Here is a 19,696-nt window from a genome sequence, read left to right as displayed (position 1 = left end):
CACACACACACACACACACACACACACACACACACACACACACTCCCCTTTCTCTCTCTCTCTCTCACACACACACACACACACACACACACACACACACACACACACACACACACACACACACACACACACACACACACACACACACACACACACACACACACACACACACACACACTCCCCTTTCTCTCTCTCTCTCTCACACACACACACACACACACACACACACACACACACACACACACACACACACACACACACACACACACACACACACACACACTGGACTGTTTTTGAGTTAGCTCTGTGTGTGTGTGTGTGTGTGTGTGTGTGCGTGTGTGTGTGTGTGTGTGTGTGTGTGTGTGTGTGTGGGTTTGGGATTTTTTGGGTAATATATTTAGGCCTCTCTAGTTTGTAGAATGTAAAAGCAGCCACTAAGCGCCCCCTTTGGTCATTGGTAGGTATTGCATGTTAGATTTGCCTAGTCATGTTCCTTGTTAATTTCCATCATTCTCAATAAGGCAGTTCAGTGGAAGGATGCGTGAAGACACCATCCAATTGATATCTTTGGTTTAGTTCGCCATCCACTGGTTTTTGTGTTCTGTGTGCGTCCAAGGATATGTAAGTAAATTACTAATGTCATTATTTGTAGTTTGATGCATATATTTTTGTGTATTTTGATAATATTTGGTAATCTTAATTGCGATGATCAGCAGACCACATGGTAATGCTAATTTATGTATATTTTCTACTTTCTCTGTTTGTAGAACCACACACACACACACAAATAGAAACTTATGATGATACAACTGTTCCAGTATGCAAGTATTGTACAGATCTTCTTTGATGGCGAATAAATATTCAAGACTTTGAGATCAAGCATTTTGACTGATGCTTCACAGCGGTCACCATTCCCACAACCAGTTTAATCTAATTTAAATATTATAATCCCTCATTACAATTTGGTGCCGAAACCCGGGAGAGTGATCACTGTGCACTTTAAAAATGTTTCCATATGAGAGGAGAGATATGTCCACACATGCTGATGTTCGCCCCCGACGTCAGATACGTCCCCCAGCATGGATGGATGATTACGAAGTGCAGCTGCCACCCATGGATAGACATCCCTTCGCTGCAGCAGCCCCAAGCCAGCATGATCTCCTAACCCAGCAGCCATACTACAGTCAGGAGAGGCGCGGAGACATCTCTGCTCCACCTGTGCTCTCTAACCCGTGGTCCCCGTCGTATGATACCCGACCAAAGTATCCCAGAGAGTCAGTGTACTCGGGACCCCAGTATCATAGCACCCCTGATCCACGGTTTATCAGAGCACCCCTAGACCCCTCACCTGCTATGCAAGAGGAGCTGCGCCAGGTTAGAGAAGAGAATCGCAGGCTTCAGGCCACTGTAATGGAGATACAAAGGCAGCTCAATGCAAGTAAACAGCCAGACATATCCCTGCCTCCTCCTCCCCCCTCTCTATTGCCAGACCCTGTCACACAGTTACCAGCACGCATACCGCCAGCGCCACCTGTGGATGCCGTGGCTCGCAGCCTCTCACAGCCAGCTCCACAGGCCACTCCGTTGCCCGCACCCCCTGTGCGAGTAGCTGTGAAGGACGAAATTGACGATGGAGATTGGCCTCTTCCTCCCCCACCTGTAGCAGAGGACGACACGCCATATCGCCCAGCAGCAGTTCCTCTGCCAGTGCCTCTCGTGGAAGAGCTAACAGCCTGTCTTAGGAGGATGGGGATAGCCCCAGAGCACCCACCAAGGGTGCCAACACCTGAGTACTGTGAGCCGTATTCTGAGGGATCCGTGTTGCAAGGGCCCACTCACAGGCCAGAGCGACTGTCTATTCAAGCTGGTCCCATGCATGCACGCTCTCAACACCAAGCCCCATTCAGTGACCCAAGCCATGAGGATGCCTATGCCCACCGCCAGAGAGAAAGTGTCTATAGGGGGCCTAAAGCTACCATCCCAGACTTCACTAAAGGGGACCCCCGTGAGTTTAACAGGATGAAAGACTCCCTTGAGAACCTCCTCCCTGCAGATGCTACAGAAAGGTTTAAATACCAAATACTTCTGGACCATCTGAAGTTTGAAGATGCACTCCTCATAGCAGACTCCTATATGAATTCTCCCCAACCATATACGGACACCATGGCCTCACTGACAGTGCATTACAGGCAACCTCATCAGTTGCCGCTACAGCGTATTGCAGAGTTAATGGAGGCGCCTAACATCCGAAGCCACGATGCGGCCACCTTCAAGAGGTTTGGCCTCAGAGTGAGAGCTTTGGTTGGTATGCTTGACAAGCTGGGAGAAGAGGGTCATATAGAGTTAAAGTGTGGGTCGCATGTCACCAGGCTTATGTCTAAGCTCCCTCAAGAACGCTGTGCTGACTTCATGAAGTATGTGCATCCACTCAACGTCCAAGTACCTAACCTGTTCGACTTCTCCGACTGGCTAGAGTTCGAGCTAAAGGTCCAAGAGTATGGGCAGTGCTTGCTAAGAGAGGTGAAAGAGCCCACTGAGGGAAAGAAAGAGCGAAGGAAGGACTCAAAGTCAGCTAAGCCCACTACTGTACTCCACAGTACAGAGAAGCCCTCAGGCAGTGCATCGGCTATGGCTAGCCCCGCAAGCAACAGACGGTGCTGGCGTTGTGCTCGTTCCCACCAAGCCGCCGAATGCAGATTGAAAGCTAGGTGTAAGTCCTGTGGAGGGAGACATCTGGATGCCCTTCATGACCTCAACGCAAGGCCAGCCACTGAGGAGAAATCCTTCCTAGTGAGTACTCCATCCAACGAAGTGCTCTATCTAGACCGCAAGGCAGGCTCCAGCCAAGTGCTCTTAAAGGTGTTGAAGGTGGTGCTACGGCATGGGGAGAAGGCTATGGAGACTTATGCAATACTTGACGATGGCTCAGAGCGAACAATGCTCCTTCAAGCTGCGGCTAAGGTCTTACATCTGAAAGGTGAGCCGGAGCAGATTGCCCTTAGAACAGTGCACCAAGACCTTAAAGTGCTGCAGGGCATGTCTGTCTCATTCACCATCTCACCAGCCGGTCAACCGCAGAGGACGTTCCAGATCCAGAGAGCCTTTACTGCAGACCCCCTAGGATTGGCAGAGCACTCTCAGCCTGTTAAGATGCTTCAGCGCCGGTATAGACACCTGCAAGGCCTGCCGCTCCAAACACTGGATAGAGTTCAGCCAATGGTCCTCATTGGATCTGATCAGCCTCACCTGATTACCCCAACAGAGCCAGTCCGATTGGGGCCACCAGGAGGACCAGCGGCTGTGAAGACCAGACTTGGCTGGGCCATCCAAGGTCCTACCAGTGTTGTTCGGCAACAGCTCCACCCTGAACTCTGTCTGAACATTGGCATACTTTCACCCTCAGAGCAGCTCCAACACCATGTGGAGAAGCTATGGCAGATGGACGTTGTGCCATACAAGAGTGAAAGGGTGGTGACGCGTTCGAAGCAGGACCAGGAGGCGGTGCACACACTTGACACGAAGACAGTGAGGGTGGAGGTTGAGGGAGTCTTGCGCTACGCCACTCCACTGCTACGTGTAAAGGACATGCCCTGCCTCTGTACTCACAAAGAAGCTGTCCTGGCCAATCTGCGGAGCACTGAAAGACGCCTGCTTAAAGACCCAGAGAGAGCAGCAGCCTATGAGGCCGAGATCTCAAAACTCAAACAGGCTGGCTATGTTGTCAAGATTGAAGATGAGGAGGTAAACACGTCTCCTGAGTCCTGGTTTATCCCACACCACATGGTGACGCATAACGGGAAAAATAGGATTGTGTTCAACTGCTCCTTCACCTACAAAGGCCAGAACCTGAACGAGTTACTGCTACCTGGTCCGACCCTTACCTCCAGCCTTCTCGGTGTCCTGCTGAGATTCCGGGAACATGCCATTGCACTTAGCAGTGACATCAAGGGCATGTTCCACCAGGTTCGGCTGTTACCAGAGGACAGGCCACTACTGCGATTCGTGTGGAGGAATCTGAAAAGAGATGGCCCAGCAAGCGTATATGAATGGCAAGTCCTCCCCTTTGGGACCACATGCAGCCCCTGCTGTGCAACGTATGCACTGCAGAAGCATGTGGCCGACCACTGTCAGCCAGGGGATGATGTTCGTATTGCCATTGAGCGTTGCTTCTACGTAGACAACCACTTGCAAAGCCTCCCCTCCACTGAAGAAGCACGGCAGCTGGTAGACAAACTCAAGGCTCAGCTTGCCACAGGTGGCTTTGATCTGCGCCAATGGGCCAGCAATGCCCCGGAAGTCATCAGCCACCTGCCGAAGGAGTCAAGATCCGAGAGCAGTGAGCTGTGGCTCGCAGAGTCCCATGAAGATCCCCAAGAGCTCACCCTTGGACTCCGTTGGCTGTGTGCGCCAGACATGCTAGGCTACAAGTATCACCTTGGAGAAAACCCCACTCCTACTATGAGGAACATCTACAGCACGCTGGCAAGGCTTTACGATCCACTCGGCTTTCTCATACCCTTCACCACGCGAGCCAAGATCATCGTGCAGTACCTGTGGAAGAAGGAAAGAGAATGGGATGATCCCTCCTTGCCAGAGGATGCTCTCAAGGCGTGGCTGAGTTGGGAAGCCGAGCTGCAACACCTTCCAGAGATTGTCCTGCCTCGTTGCTATACTAGCCCCCCTCTGGACAACCCTGCTGCTCTGCGAAGCCTGCAGATCTTCTGCGACGCGTCTGAGAAAGCCTATGGCTCAGTAGCGTACTTGCGTACAGAGATACCAGGCCAGAAGGTGGAAGTGGCTTTCCTGACAGCGCGATCAAGAGTGGCCCCCAAGCGCCAACAGACAATGCCCAGGCTGGAACTATGTGCAGCCTTGACAGGCGCCCAGCTGTCCAAGCTCTTACAGCATGAGCTAACCCTGAGACTTGATGAGGTGACTCTCTGGACGGACTCAACCACCGTACTGACTTGGATCCAGTCAGACTCCTGCAGATTCAAGGTGTTCGTGGGTGCCAGAGTCGCTGAAATCCAGGAGCTGACCGAGGCTCAATCCTGGAGGTACGTGGACACTGCGAACAATCCCGCAGACGACATAACCCGTGGTAAGAGCCTAAGAGACCTTGCAGGGAAAAGCAGCCGTTGGAGCCACGGCCCAGCGTTCCTGCATCAGTCCCCTGAGCACTGGCCAACCAAACCCACAGCGGAGTCCCTGGAGGGTGAAGAGTTGCGCAAGACCGCGTTCTGTGGTTCCATAACCACTGTTCCACTCCCCTGCTTACCTGACCCGAGTCAGTTCACCAGTTTCAAAGAGTTAGTGGAAGCAGTGGTGCAGGAGCGTCACGAGGCGGCAAGCGACCAGTCTACCCCAACAGCCGAGGACTACCAGACGGCTGAGAGGGACCTGCTGACACAAGTGCAGGTGGAATGCTTCTCAGAGGACTTCAAGCACCTGTCAGAAAGCAAACCAGTCCCCTCCACCAGTCGTCTGATCTCCCTAGCCCCTGAGTATGACAAACAGCTCAAGTTGATTCGGGTTGGAGGCAGACTGCGGCGCAGCGACGTGCTTGAGGCTGAGAGCATTCACCCTATCGTCCTGGATCCAGCCCATCCAGTTACCAAGCTCATAATCCAGAGTGTCGACTGTGACCTTCGCCACCCAGGATCTGAGCGCGTCTACGCTGAATTACGACGAAAGTACTGGATCCTCCGCGGAAGAGAGGCAGTAAAGCGGCATCAGCATTCATGTACAGAGTGCCAGAAATGGAGGGCTAAGCCAGCTGTACCACAGATGGCAGACTTATCACCTGCACATCTGCGGTTGCTGAAGCCACCCTTCTTTTCCACCGGCATGGACTGCTTCGGTCCTCTTACTGTCAAGGTTGGACGACGAAAGGAGAAGCGTTGGGGTATATTATTCAAGTGCCTCACCACCCGCGCCGTCCACATAGACCTCTTGAGTAGTCTGGATCAGGATTCCTTTCTGATGGCACTCCGCCGATTCATTTCCCGCAGAGGGAAACCTGCCGAGTTACTCTCAGACCAGGGCACGAATTTCAGAGGAGGGGAGAGGGAGCTCCACGACTCCTTCAAGGCTCTGCACCCTACCCTACAGTCCGAGCTGGCTAAGCACCAGGTGTCGTGCTTGTATAATTATAATAAAAACAGGTACTCGCGGAGCTGTGGCTGATGTTCATTTATTATTCAGAAGACTGACGGCTTGACGCAGCGAACGTCAAATGCCTCTCAATCAGGACCCCACACTTACACTTGACAGGTGCCTGTAAAGGTGCCTGATATAAATGTTACATCCTCCTCTTTTTGGAAGAAAACAAAACAATGAACACAATGATACACAAGCACTGTGAAGTCATTTAAAATCAATTCAGTTAATCTCTTGAGTACATTCAATATTCAAACAACATTCAAGTTCCTGGCTGAAGTTATAAAACATTGGAAAAGCAATCATACCGTATAGATATGTAGGCCTGCAAAACATGTAGTTAAAATGTAAACAACAATTCAAGGGAATGCAAACACCCTGTATCAATAAGCTTTTTTCTTTCCTTCTTTCTTGTCTTTTTTTTTTCTTTTTTTCTTTTTTCATCTTTTTATTTTTTTTTTCAGGGTTTTTTGTTTTGTTTTTTTTTTTTGTTTTTTTTTTTTGTTTTTTTTTTAAAACAAAAATACGGCAGCGATCCGCCAAGTGTTTTTTTTTTTTTTTTGGATTGTCCTCAGTCTGATGGTGCTCTCCGGTAAGTATATACTTGCGTGGTGTGTGTGTAAGGCATGTGTGCTTTAGGGCAGCGTTCGGCGTGCACCCTTTTGTTTGTGTGTGTGTGTGTGTGTGTGTGTGTGTGTGTGTGTGTCAGGCAAGTATGTTTCAGGGCAGCGATCCATGTGGTGTGTGTCAGGGATGTGTTTCAGGGCAGCGTTCGGCGTGCACCCTTTGTGTGTGTGTGTGTGTGTGTGTGTGTGTGTCAGGTAAGTATGTTTTTCAGGGCAGCAATCCGGCTTCCCCCTTTTCGTGTCACAAATCCATGACCGAGCGTGTCTTGACTTCACGCCCGGACTTTGTGTGGTATGACATTGGCCTGGTCAGCGGTTCCGGTGTCTGAGTGTCTGCGTCAGGTGAGTATGGGGATGGCTCTTCTTCAGTTGCGCGTGGTGTGTCAGGTGTACTGCTTTCGCTCGCCTGCGCCGTGTCTGACAGGGTCCGAAGGTGGCGTCGATTTCTACGGTACACCTCTCCACCTGCGGTGCGGAGGAGGTATGACCGTGCTGTGTCAGCTTGCTGAATCACGACGGCTGGTTTCCAGCGGCCCTGTTCTTGTACCCTGATGTGCTCTCCACTGCGTAGCTGGGACAGTGGTTTGGATGATCGATCGTAGTACCTCTTTTGGTGTCGCTGTCTCTGCTGTCTTTTCTCCTTCCCCTCTCCGTAGTCGACGACTTCGGGCAGCAGCTGTCTGTTGGTGTTTGGTAAGACCGATCGGAGTCTGCGACTCATCAGTAGTTGTGACGGGGATTTGAAGTTGTCCACCGGTGTGTTTCGGTATTCAAGGATACTTAAGTAGGGGTCTCTCTGCGCTGCTTTTGCTTTCTCCATCAGTACTTTTGCAGTCTGCACCGTCCTTTCTGCAAGGCCATTGCTTTGTGGGTAATGCGGGCTGGAGGTGAGGTGCTGGAATTCCCACGAGTGGGCAAAGAATTCAAACTCTTTTGATGAATACTGGGGGCCGTTGTCAGAAATTAAGATCTCTGGAATGCCATGCCTGGCAAAAGCTGCTTTCAGCTTGTGGATCACTGCTGCTGATGTTGTGGTGGTAAGTCTATCTAGCTCAAAAAACCTGCTGTAGTAATCGACTGTTACAAGGTAATTCTCACCATTCCATACGAATATGTCTGTTGCCACGTTCTGCCATGGTCTATCTGGAATTTTGTGTGACAGCATGGGCTCTTTCTGGTTTGCTGCTTGGCGTTCTCTGCATATTTCGCAGTCCTTTACTATCGCCTCAATGGCCTTGGACATTCCGGGCCAGAACATGACATCACGTGCCCGCTGTTTGCATTTTTCCATGCCCAAGTGACCTGTGTGGATTTTTTCCAGCATCCTGTCCCGAAGGCTGCCAGGGATGATGATTTTTTCACCCTTGAAGAGAATACCATTCATTTTTGACAGCTCGTCACGATGGTTCCAAAACTCTCTGACGCTCTGGGGGCAGCTCTGTATCTCATCAGGCCAGCCTTCTTGTATGACTCTCTCCAGCAGTGTCAGCTGTTCGTCTTTCTCAGTTTCAACTTGGATCTCCTTCAGTCGGTTGTCACTCACCGGTAGGCTGCTGCATACGGTGTGTACTTGTGCATCCATCCCCTCACTGAGGCTGTTGTCATCCGATGTAAGTGATTTCCTTGAGAGGGTGTCGGCGACAGGTATATCCTTACCAGGACGGTGGATGATGGTGAAGCTGTATTTTTGCAGCTGGAGGATCATCCGCTGCAACCTCGGGGGGGCGGCTACCAGTGGCTTCTTCATGATCGACTCCAGTGGCTTGTGGTCAGATTCAACAGTGACATGCCTGCCGTATGCATATTGGTGAAAGCGTTTTAGTCCAAATAGTATGGCATACATTTCCTTCTCAATTTGTGCGTAATTCACCTCAGTGTCTGTGAGTGACTTGGATGCATAGCTGAGGGGTCTTCCATCTTGTAGCAGCACGGCACCCAGGCCGTATTTGGAAGCGTCCACTTGTATGGTGAGCTCTTTCTTGGTGTCGAAATAGGCGAGGACTGGCCCTGGTTCTCTGGTGATGATGTCTTTCATGTTTTGGAACGCAGCATCGTGTTGTGCGTCCCACAGGAATTCACTGGACTGCTTCAGTAGCTGGCGCATCGGCGCATTGGTCTCGGATAGACCGGGTGCAAACTTTGCCAGGTAATTGACCATGCCCAGCACAGTCTCTAGTTCGGCCCGGTTTCGTGGTGGTTTCCTCTTCTTGATGGCTGTGATTTTTTCTGGGTCTGGCTTGATGGCTGAAATAAATGATGGAAGTCCGCAACACTGTTAATGCTCCCAGTGATTTATTTGCACATGTGCAAATAAATCACTGGGAGCATTAACAGTGTTGCGGACTTCCATCATTTATTTCAGTTACTCTATTTTGTCCAGCACCTGTACCACTGATGTGCGCGCATTCTCCACCTTTCTGGCTTGATGCCCTCAGCTGAGAGGCAGTGGCCGAAGTAGCTGACCTCAGTGGCACCGATGATCGCTTTCTCCGGATTGAGGCGAACTCCCTTCTCACGTGATCGTTGCAGCATGGCGCGGAGGTTTCGATCATGGTCTTCCTTGGTTGCACCGTATACCAGGACATCATCCACGATTGCCACCACGCCCTCGAGCCCCTGGTATGTCTCGTCGATCTTCCTCTGGAATTCATCTTGGGCTGAGATGAGTCCGAAGGGTAGCCGCAGGAAGCGGTAACGCCCGAATGGCGTGTTGAAGGTGGTAAGTTTGGATGACTCTGTGGAGAGCTTGATTGCCCAGTACCCCGAACGTGCATCCAACACACTGAAGTACTTGGCACCCCCTAGCTTGGGGGTGATGTCTTCTAATGTAGGAAGAGGGTAGTGGGGTCGCTTGATGGCTTTGTTTAAGTCCCTGGGATCGAGGCAGACTCGGAGCCGTCCTGTACGCGGCTTCTCCACAACAACAAGCGCGTTGACCCATTCGGTTGGCTCAGTCACTTTGGCAATGATTCCGGTGTCCTCCATGTGTTGCAGCTCCTCCTCTAGCCGGCTGCGCAGCGCCAACGGAACTCTCCTTGGTGGGCATACCACGGGGGTTGCGGCTGGGTCAACGTGTATTGTGCATTCACCAGGAAAGAGCCCGATGCCTTTGAAAACATCTGCGAACTCCTCCCTAATGGCCTTCTGGTCGACTGGTGTGCCAATAGATAACACTAGCTTAATTAAGTCTAATTCCAGGCAGGCGTTTAGACCTAGGACAGGCGGTGCCCTAGTGTCCACTACATAAAAGTCCAACATCATGCTGTTCTTCTTGTAAGCACTGCGAATTTTGCACAGGCCTTTAACGGCAAGCACCTGTCCCCCATATCCTGTCAGTGTGCGCATTGTGGGCTGTAGGCGCAGCCTGCATTCAGATTTCAACTGGTCAAATACATTCAGTGGAATGACATTGACTTGGGCCCCTGTGTCTAATTTAAATTTCAAAACTGTGCGCTTCTCCCCAATGTGTATGTCTGCGAATGCTTGTTCCGATTCTCGAGGGTGTCCACTTTTCGTGACGGCATCTACATACAGTTCCTCTGACTCACCCTCGTCGTCGTCGTCATTCACTGCATGTACTGTTTTCCCTCTCGTAGTAGACTTGCACACTCTTGCAAAGTGATTAGTTTTCCCACATCTGGCGCATTGCTTTCCTCTGGCAGGGCACTGTTCTATGTCTCTGTGTGCTTTCCCTCCACAGTATCCACAGTTCCTGCCGTAATCCCTGCTCCTCTCGCTAGGTCTATCGCGCTCGGTTTCTTCAAGCCTGGGACGCCTTCTCGTGGCTGCTTGCTGCTGCCTCTGCACAGAATGTACGACCGGATCACGCGCGATCGTCATGTTGCTAACGTTAGCTTCGATGGCGCGAGTTTGTGCCTGGGCGAATTCATGGGACCTGGCGATGTCAGTAGCTTTCTGTAACGTTAACTCCGATCCCTCATTTAGCAACTTTTCTCTGACTTTGGCAGACTGTACGCCAAATACGATTCGGTCTCTGACCATTTCGTCATCATTTGCGTAGGCACAGTCTTTGACTAGCAGCTTTAGCTCGGTGATGAACTGCTCTAGACTTTCGTTGGTTCCCTGCACTTTTTCGTTAAACTTGTATCTAGCAAAGATTGTGTTTTTCTTGGCCAATACATACTTCTCAAACTCGTTGTTAATAAATTTATACATGTATTATTGAAAATATACAATGTGATAAAAGTGTAACCTTTAGTTAGAGTTTTATACTGTTATTCTCTCTCTGTCTCTTTCTTTCTCTCTCTCTCTCTCCCTCTCCTTTGCTCTGAGTTATGTGACATCTCTGGTCCACAAGGAAAACATCTCTGCCTTTCTCGTCCTGTTTGGAGTTGAACTATGACCTGTTTAGGCTGGTAAAAGCTATCCGTCACATGCCAGACGCCACTAAGAGCCCATCACGGAACCGGGGGGGGAGACGGGACCATATATGTTCATCGTATTATGTTTTACATATGCATGATAGGAAAATTACTTGTTAGAATGAGATAATAAAGGCCTAGCCCACTGTTGGTAGACTCGGGCTCGCAAGAAACCATGTAACCATCTCCTGTGAGTGCGAGACCCCCGAGCTGCTCGCAGATTTTAAATGCTACCTCTGTTTCCTGTGTGTTCTTTCAGGTCAATTTGATAAGGTAATACAGTGAAATTGTTAAAGTGATAATGTGAAATTATTCACATGTTTTGGTCCTTCGATAGCCAACCTCAAATAATTGTCCTCCCTGATATATGGAGACGTAAGGATGCCTGGACACCAAGTTTTCACTGGGATCCTGAAGTAGGTGACTTTGCCTCACTACGCCTTCATATTCAGCGACGACTGACTGAGTAAAAGAACCAACTGGGACCCACAGGATAGAGGTAGTATGGATTTGGATTTTTATTTCTAAATTTTTGCCAGGATAGCTCGTTCCTGGGGTGACAGGTCATTGTTGATGCTGAAGAGTGTGCGCACCACGTGAGAGTCGTGGATCTCGGAAGTTGAGCTCTGATCTTTCCCCCAGGACCGGGGCTTGACGGCATTCCGCAGACGTGCGTAAGTAGTTGGACTACTTAAGTCCTGGCTAGTGGCTGGTTAGGCATCAAGACCTAGGCTTGAGGCTGTAAGCCCTGTAGGCTGTAATAAACGTGAGTCCTTTTCAGGCTGTAATATACGTGAGTCCTTTTCAGGCAAGCATACCGGTATATAGAGTTTAGAACTCCGGACATTTTTAATTTAATATTATTAATGGTCTGTATCTTATTGAGTTTGGAACTCCGGACATTTTTAATTTGGAATTATTAATGGTCTGTTTTCTATAGAGTTTGGAACTCCAGACATTTTTAGTTTGGAACTACAAATTGTCTGTTTTCAATTGAGTTTGGAACTCCGGGCATTTTTCGATGTAGCATTGTAAATGGCCTGTATTTGGTACTTGGGTTTGGAACCTGGGTAGCCTGTCTGTGGTACTTGGGTTTGGAACCTGGGTAGCCTGTCTGTGGTACTTGGGTTTGGAACCTGGGTAGCCTGTCTGTATTCTGTCCTTGTTTTGTTGCAAGACAATGGGTTCTCATCATACGTAAGGTTTAATTTATTGCATATCAGAGAATGAGCAGTACTTCCCCGCAGTTGGCTGTTAGCTAAATGTGTAATGTAATAGTTGGATACTGAACAAATTCTGTTTATGGCAATTTTAGACTTCTGCAATTAGGCTTTATATTTTCTAAATTTTGTCATAGTTGAGACGGAGGATGCTTCCCCGAAATGCGGTGCTATTTTACTTCTCTGTGATTAATTTAGGACTGCAGGTCGTACAGTAATAGTTGGACATCTTTCTGTTTTGTTTTGTCAAAATTGGTGAAAGTTTTTTTTCTAAATTATTTTTAGCCACTTGTGTTGCCTCAGCCGGTGACATATGGTGACATTTCAACCTTGGCAGGACGCTGAGGTAGGCTACTCTTTCTTTGTGATATTTTGTTTTGAGAGTCTAACTGGTGGTTTGGAACCCCATGTTAGTTGTGTCTCTTGAAGCAAGCTCATTTTGTGTCATGAGTAACACAAGTTGTGAGCCTGATAATGGTGGAGATATTGAATTTATGGAAAAAAGGCATTCTGGCTCCTCAGCTTATGTGAGGCGATGGAATGTAAACTATGGTTTTAATGGAAGCCTTACAATTGAAAATTGTGAGGCCTTATTAGAAAATGTGCTTCTTCGCCACAAAGAAAAAATGGCTGAGTATGAAGAAGAAGCCAGAGTGTGTGAATTGTGGCTTGCTGAAGCAAAACTTAGGAATATGCAAATGAAGCATGTGCATGTGTCTGATGACCATGTGATGACTGTTACAAGGTGTGAGGAAGGAGGTCAATATCAGGACCCTCCACTCACAACACCCTGTACTTTAGTTGTTCCCCCTGCTCTCCCTGTCGCTCTTGCCGTAGCACGAGTTGAACGGACGCCTGTCCCATTTCCTCTCTACTCACACAATGTGTTAAAGGGGATGATGACCCTCGAGGTCAATTCTGCCACCCCTACAATGAGTAGAACACATACTCGCTCCCAATCCTCAGTAGTGGAAAATTATTCCCAGACTGCAGATCGGGACTTATTGGATGATTTTCGAGCACTCTCTTTCCCAAAGACTGAGAATCCAGTGCGTGGCAGCCGTGCCCAGAGGAGGGGGAGGGGTAGAGGACACTTAGGGTGTATGGGTGAGAGACGAAAATATAATTTGTGCTTTGCATGTGGCATGACGGGTCATTGGGCTCGAGATTGTTCCCTAGATAAGAAGAACTGATTTGTCCAATCTCTAGTGTGCACCCAATTTGTTCTTAATTCAGTGGAAGTTAGCTGGCCATGGCAATAACTTGCGAAATATCCCTTCCACTTTGTTAATGTGCAGTGAGTGGGACATAACGTAACACTTTTTCTAAATTGATAGGTTACCTGTCTGTATGTCTGTGTTTGTCTAAATGGGCCCATGTATATGTTTGTGTCCATGTCCATGTATATGTTTGTGTTCATGTCCATGTTCATGTTTGTGTCCATGTTCATGTTCATGTTTGTCCATGTTAATGTTTGAATGCCGGCTGTGTGAATGCTGTGTGTGTGGGTGTGTGTCACTCCCCGGGTTGTGTGAATGCTGTGTGCACGTGAGAGAATGAGTGATTGTGACGTCTAGTGAAGGACGGTCTGATCCGTGTGGGTGTGATCCTCCAGAATGTCCGAGAGACATTTGACTTTCCTGAGTATAAACAGCAAAACAATGGGTATGTGTTTTTATTTACTGCAAAGTTATTTTTGGGGACCATTTTTGTTCTGTCGCATATGATGGTATGTGGCGACATGGTGGTTTGTCATTCTGTTCTTTTCATTTTGTTTTTATACATTCTTTTTTCCACAATGTATTTGTTTTTGTTTGTGAACTTTCATTGTGAACCTGCAACTTTTTAGAAGCCAAGACCATTTGAGTAATTTGAGTAGTCTTTGAAACTTTCATATGTTTCATAAGCCCAAATGAATCTGTTTGTTTTTTTGGTTATTTTGGAGTTTTCATACTGGTTTGAACGTAGGTCTATGCTTTTCTGAGGGATAATTCTGTTTTCTTTCCCCTTTTCTTTTAATCCGTTCAGACATAGTGTCATGAATTTCCTGTTACCTGAATGACACTACTGACTTTGTGATGCATTGATCACGACACTGTGTTATGTCATTATCCTGCAGTACTGTGGTACTTAACTTTTCCATGACTGTTACTGGATGTCTCTGGAGGCCCGGTGTGCATGAAGGCGCTTCCTCACGCTGGGGTTGAGTACCTCGACTGTGCCGTGAGTTGGGTTTACCTCACGGGACTCAGTTGTCTGGTCATTAAAGCAGTTGGTTTGTTTTTGCTATCTCCCAACTGTGATTTATTTTTTTATTTTTATTTGTCAGTTTTGTTTGACTCTGTCTGGGTTTTATTTTGCTTTAAGGATGGTTTATGGTTGGTTATGTCTAAATGTACAAGTTGGGTGAGATTTTACCTTACATTTTATATAGGCCTAAGCCTACTTGTTTCAAAATATTATGAGACGCAGTTATGATTTAATTTTATTGCTTTTAAAAGTGGTTATGTGCCACAGGTTTATGTGAGGACAAATCTCATCCTATCTTATTAGTTGTAACGATGTGGACAGCAAGGTGGTTTGTGTTGCCAGTTTGATGTATTGTGTGTTGTGTTTTGATGGCGTGTTCCCGTACTTTGTTTTTTCTCTCCCTGTTTTAAGTGCGCTGTCCTCACTGACGGGAGTTGAGCTAAGCCCCTACATCTACCATGACCTCATGAACACCGACAGTGAGAACTGCATGCCAATATGTTTGGTTCTGTTGCGAAGTGTTTAATGCAGACCTAACTACTAGCCAACTATGTCTGTGGCTGTAGTCATTTTATAATAATAATAATAATAATAACTTGGTTTTATATAGCGCCTTTCAAGGAACCCAAGGTCGCTTTATATTTTTACATTTTATGTTGCATGCTTGTTGTTTTCCATGTGCCGATTCTGTCCATTTGTGTGTAACAATGTGTCCCCCAGTCTTGCTGTAGTACGCTGTACGCTTGGCCACTGAGTGCCTAATTAGTTAGTGGCGACTAGGCCAAGGTTTTTTTTTAACAAACCCCCGAAATAGAAGGCTTTTAGAGCTCTCCCGGTGTTTGAGTGTCTATGGGGGGTTTAACCTCTGCCTTTGTGGTCTGTGCTGAGGTCCGGTTACGCGCGGACAAGCACCCTGGCCACGTCCCTTTTGTCTGTGTTTAGGTTGGACAGACCCTGTTATCCGAACTGTTCTACCTCCTCTCGCCCTGTCATGTTGTGAGGAGAGTGTCGCCGAGGGTCTGATCATTTCAATTCACCATGGGCAGTTGGCCCATCGCTGTTTTGCCCAAACATATATATATATTTTTTTACATTCTTTTCTGTTTGTTTGTTTTCTTTGGTTTGTGTCGTGCTGGCCGCCTCCTCCCTTCCCGTCTATTTAGATGGCTGTCCGGAGTGTTTACGCACTCCTGCAATATTTAGGGCAGACACTCTGGATTTCCCCCTTCCTTTTTATTTCAGCGGCACGGCCAGTTTAGAGTATTTTGTGATTTGTTTTATGTTTTGTGTCAGTACATCAAATACTTTTTTTATGTCAACAAAAGGGAACGTCTCTGTGCATATCTATCCGAACCTGTTGTGCCTTGGTGTACTGGTTATTACCTCTGGGGAGGTTCTCCCAGTGGTGTAGTTATGCAATTGCAGTCCACAGTTGATAATTCATTTCTTGACTAATTGACGTCAGGTCCACTCTGCTATGCATGGGGTATTTTCAGGGCTTTACTGGATGTGGTAAAGTTGTTTTTCATCATTTTGTTGTACTTTTGATAAATGTTGTCCTCATGTAATAGTGCTGTCTATTTTATTTCAAGTATTGGTTATGCGACAATGTTTGGGTTTTGTTTTGTCGGCACTGGTGACATGGGTTTTTGTTTGTTTTTATTTTATAGCTCTCTTCTCTGTTCCAGCTGCACCCGTCTCCTGGTTACTGTCTGTGTGTGGTTAAGATGCCCACTGAGCGCTTCTTTCTGTGCGGCACATTGCTGACTGTGTTTGCCTTTTCCTGTATTGATGTATGCACCTCTGTGATGGAGGGTGCAGGGTGTTTGGAAGTGTTTGTGTTTTACTTTTTTATTTTTTATTTGGTTTACAACTTTCTGGGTTATGCTGTATTTTGTTTTTATTTTCTCTCCAACTTGGTTTGATTTGTGTTGACAATTATCCTCCTCGTTTACTGTGCTCAAAGCCTGTTTAGGTATGACTTCAGTGTTATTGAGTCATGTGGATGACACATGCCTCAAACAGGAGAGACATTTTAGGATATTTACAGATGTTTTATGCATCATGTTTTATTTTGTTTGGTAATTCTTTAAAGCACATGGAATAATGACTGTTTTTGAAATGTGCTACTCCTCAAATTAATGAATAGTGCATCAAACAAATGCATGTTAAATGAGATCTTGTTCTGAAACTTCACCCCTAACCAAACCTAACACATTTACTTACAATGTTGATTTCACTAACCATATTTAGAAACACATTGAGAATGATAAATGTTTAGAGTAGAATGCTTTTCGCTGTTCTTCATTTTCAGCAGGAAAAGTTCCAAGTTGCACGCAGGGCCGCTGACAGATTTGGCTGGGCCCCGGACAAAGTCATCTGAAAGGCCCCCTCACCCAATACATGCAACGTTTAGTGAGGACCCAATTCTGCCCCCCCTTCTCCCAGGGCCCGGGGCAACTGTTCCCTTTGTCCCCCCTTGTCAGCTTCCCTGGTTGCACGTTAAGACTTGGAGTGGAGAGAGCTGACTGGTTGCATCAAAAGGGACTGCATGTTTACATACCGTCCGTCTCAGTACTGGTGAGCAAGGAGCCAATGGAGAATGCAAGTGTGAGACTGTGTTTTTCCTTACAAGTTGGACATTTTCTATGAACATGGACTTTGAGAGTGGATACAAATCCGAAGATGATTGATAGACACTGATGATGAAGTGAATATTACGTGTACCTGTACCTGTCATACATGGCTTATGTGTGTTTAAAGGTGACATATTAAACCCCTTCATTCAGCAGTTAGAATTGGTCTATGGGCTATACAGAACACGTCCATGAAGTTATTTGTTCAAAATCATCGGAACACCGAAGTTTCGCCAGCTTGAAATCTTGTCAGCGCCAGTCACTTCTAAATTGCGCGGTTCTGCTCGGTCCCTGGTCTAGCCACGCCCCGTCTTGGCTTGCAGCGCAGCCAACATCCAGGTTGGCCGCGAGAGAACTGGAGCGTAGCACCACCAAATCGCAATGGCTTTTAACAGACCGGCAATTATCCAGCCATACGTGCTTGACCCCTTGTCAGACCCAGACGCCGAACAAGAGGAAGAGGAGCCACCTAGATCCCCACGAATACCAAAACCAGTTTCTGAATGGTTAGTCAATTTTGTACTTTCTTTCCATCTGCATCGCTGATCTCTCAAGTTTCAGCAGACAGGCTAGCCAGCTACTGTCTAGCAGAGTAAACGTAGCCTACTGTAATCGTCCTATTAGAGATCATACTGACCAAACAATATGATTGCATCCCTCTGTATTTCTATTATCTTAAGTCTATGTAAATATTGAACAGTGTTTTGACTGGAAAGGCTAGGCGAGGCGATATTTTGTACCATTCCATAGGCGCTATCGTTTCAAATGGTATGGAACCTTCAGAAAGACAAATAGCTTGTGCACCTTCGTAAAGCAACTTTAGAAATTACAATGATATGACAATACAAATGCCTTTAGCTTTACAGGGGACGTGGTCAAGGAGATCACCTAGTCAGTGTTTCTCAACCTTTTTTTGTAGGCGAGGCACCCTTTCAGTTACTGGAAATGTTCAAGGCACCCCTAAGCAACAAGCTGTAGCATGGCATTGCATCGGATATCACAGGGCGACCTAAATTTACTTTATTGTGCGTAAGTGGCAGATGAAAGACTCCACTGAGCACCGACTAAGCAATACTTTATTAATTTAGACAAATATGTGTTAAATTACATCATTTATTTATAAGCCACGTTTGCGGCACCCCAGGGTGCCCGGCATCCTGGTTGAGAAACACTGACCTAGACTGTACATTGCTGGAGGAAATTTGACTCATTCCCTCCGTCCTTTCATAGGTGCAGATGTGGGAACTGTGGTGCAATGCCTACTGAACACGAGAGCTTGTGCTGTCAGGAGGTCCCAGAGGTAATGTTTTCTCCATCACTTAGTGTGTAGGGTATCTCTTGGTGTTTGTCATGTAGGGTTAGCGTAAACAAGGGTAGCCAAAGTAGAAGTAAATAATAATAATTAAAAAATAATACACATGCCATGGGTTTCTTCCAACACAACACCTTGGTAGAGTAACTGGTTTGCAGTAGGCTAGATTGTTGTGTGATCCTGCACTGGCTAAATCAAATTTAGGGGGAATATTTTTATGGCATCCCCCCAGTAACATCTCACCCCCACATTAGATGCAATGTAGTAACTGTAACAAATATCATGTGCCGGTTAGTACTGACCACACTAGGCTAATTCTACTTTTGCCTCCTCAGGTGACAGGGCCACCATAGTATTTGCTTGCAACACTCACCTTACCTGTATCATCCTACTACCTAACAGGTCACAAGGCGCATGGAGCAGGTGGAGGGCACTCAGCCTCAGTGTGTTATCGACCATCCTGGATTTTATGCCACGTCCCTCAATGTGTATGTGCTTCAAGCCATGTACAACATCTACAGAGCAGATCATGGACCAGTACGGCTACGGGGCATAGAGCAGTATGTTCACTCTTTACTTCTACCATATCACAAATGTATGACATTTTCAGCAAACAGTCTTATCTTACTTCTTGTGCTCATACCTTTATATCAGTAAAGGCCATATTATAAACACCAATGAAATGCAAGAATGCCTTATGACTGGTAGATTTTGTGTATGACTAATATCTTCAAATACAAGGTGACCCAAAATGTGTGTAGAAACCAAAATTTTTTTTTGGTAATTATAAAAGTCATCTAAAAGCATATTTTGTTTGTAGCCGTTACAGATATCTGGCCTACAGGATGTTTGTGAGTTGGTGTTCGGGATTCCTGGTGCGCAACATAAGAGTCGTTGTTTCATCATGTGTCGTCCTGCGTGTTCGTCGGGAGTTTCCAGATAGTCAACAGCAATACATGGGCTTCAGACTGCCTCCCCTGCGTTGAAGCGGAAGATGCAGCTGGTGATCACCCCCTCCTTCTCAGGCCCACTTCAACGCATCCTATGCAATGAAAGACATGTTGTATTTCTATTGTATTTTCACATTTATTTTGCAAAACTATTCAAAGTG

The 19,696-nt window shown here is 47.0% G+C and overlaps 2 protein-coding genes across 2 annotated transcripts in view; both read right to left on the bottom strand.

Moving 5' to 3' along the window:
- Positions 1–19,696, bottom strand: part of LOC134443149 (NACHT, LRR and PYD domains-containing protein 12-like) — a 343,863-nt gene that overhangs the window by 1,031 nt on the left and 323,136 nt on the right. The window lies entirely within an intron of this gene.
- Positions 1–19,696, bottom strand: part of LOC134443130 (protein NLRC5-like) — a 200,877-nt gene that overhangs the window by 96,975 nt on the left and 84,206 nt on the right. The gene's annotated exons all lie outside the window — the stretch shown is intronic.

This window comes from Engraulis encrasicolus, unplaced genomic scaffold (assembly GCF_034702125.1).
Source record: "Engraulis encrasicolus isolate BLACKSEA-1 unplaced genomic scaffold, IST_EnEncr_1.0 scaffold_28_np1212, whole genome shotgun sequence".
NCBI lineage: Eukaryota > Metazoa > Chordata > Actinopteri > Clupeiformes > Engraulidae > Engraulis > Engraulis encrasicolus.
Note: the sequence above shows the minus strand (reverse complement) of the source record. Positions and strands in the feature narration are given on the sequence as shown.